Consider the following 1,821-nt stretch of genomic DNA (forward strand, 5'->3'; position numbering starts at 1 on the left):
CAACAGTACCTTATCAGTGTTATTTCATCATTGATTATTATTAGTCTGCGTGTCAAAACGTGCAGAGTCTTGTTCTCTTACAATAACTTTATTATTCTTATTAACCAATCAGTGGTCACGGTTCCCAAAGTTAAATTGTTTTCAGCCCGATGGTCAGACTCTGTGCATTGCCGTGTTGTGCTGGGATTTTCCATTGCGGTCCTAATATCATATATTATTTGAATTCCCCTTATAATACTGTATTATACTAATACTTATACCTGTTCTGCTAATGATAATACATTGACTACATTACATTCATATATACTTTAGTATCATATTTAGCTTTAGTATCTATTATTTGAATTGTTATTATTCCATTATATTCACTCTTGTCACATCAGAAAAATACCCTACACACATTCGCTATAATTTAGCATGTTTTCTATGATTTAACCATCTATTTTGAAGTATTTATCGTATTTCTTATGATACATTTACCATGTATATTTTAGCATACTGTATAATACTTATATTTCTTGTACTATTATATATTACACTAAATAAAATCTGTATACATGAGGGTTTAGTACAGATTATTATTATTATTATTATTATTATTATTATTATTATTATTAATAATAATAATAATAATAATAATAATAATAATAATAATAATAATAATAATAATATTATTACATTGCGCAAAGAAACTTCGTCATATATATATTAGGTTATATTGTTTAATGATATCATGATATAATGATGTATTTAAAACTTTTCTTATTTTTCTTATTTTTCAATTTACCAACACAGTATCATAAAACATTAGAACCTTAAAAACACAGTTTATGCTATTAAACATTACATCTCCACACCAGCAGGGTGAGGTACCCTTGGACCCTCACCATGATGGATGTCATCCTAACAAAATGGCTACCATCTTACCAGATGACCTGTGACCTTACATCCAAGATGGCCGATATCCAAGATGTCTGACAGCTAATTGGGACTTACGGTCTATGGTACAGCGGGAGGGCGGGACTTCCGGCTGTCAAAGTAAGTGATGCTGCCATCTAGACTACGTATATGAGATATATAGTAAACATATATGAGGTCTTACATATATCTAAACCATTGTAATTATAAGGTTATCAAATAGTATGCTGCTAAAGGTCTACTATTTTACACCGCAGGACAAGCCAGCCTCAACGCCCTTGTCCTGGCCTTGGGGGTGTCAAGCGCTGTGTGTGTGCTGGTGATCGCTGTCCTCGTCTGCACCAGGAACACACGCTGCGCAGGTGAGCTGGCAGCACACGGCAGCACACACTAAAGAGATCATCACAGTGATATTAATGTGAATAAAAACACTGAACACACACTCTGTTCTTCTCACTGCAATCTCCCACATATCCTTACATACAGAGAGTGTTCATTTCTAATTGCCTGGTGTTCATCCTGTTATAATTCCCACTGATGACACTTTGTTAGACATGATAGGCAGACATGAAGAGGAGACTAAAGGCGACTGGAGAGGAATTACAGAGCGGGATGAATGTGTTCTCTGTCCTTCCTCTTCCTCTCAGGAGATCCACAGTCCTCTCCTGATGCAGTAAAGACCCGCACCAGTCACCAGGTAAACCCCGCAGCTGTGCTACTACAGTGTCAATGCTGTGCTGCTTCTGTCACTGCAAGCTGAAAACTGACAGTTGATATTGTCATATTGTTCAGGGTCCATTTCAATATGCAATTGTCTCCGGCTGTCTTTCATTGTATATTTTCTGATTAAACGTTTCTATTCCTTTGATCTTTCAGTTGATTATATTTACGAATCCACAAACT

General features: G+C 35.5%; 1 long non-coding RNA gene across 1 annotated transcript; it reads left to right on the forward strand.

The window, feature by feature from the left end:
• The first annotated feature begins 863 nt into the window (after positions 1 to 863).
• On the forward strand, positions 864 to 1,615 carry LOC136751756 (uncharacterized). Its single transcript, XR_010817056.1, has 3 exons — positions 864 to 1,038; positions 1,176 to 1,280; positions 1,566 to 1,615. It is a non-coding gene; the product is annotated as an uncharacterized LOC136751756 (long non-coding RNA).
• Positions 1,616 to 1,821: the final 206 nt, after the last annotated feature.

This window comes from Amia ocellicauda, chromosome 6 (assembly GCF_036373705.1).
Source record: "Amia ocellicauda isolate fAmiCal2 chromosome 6, fAmiCal2.hap1, whole genome shotgun sequence".
Classification (NCBI taxonomy): domain Eukaryota; kingdom Metazoa; phylum Chordata; class Actinopteri; order Amiiformes; family Amiidae; genus Amia; species Amia ocellicauda.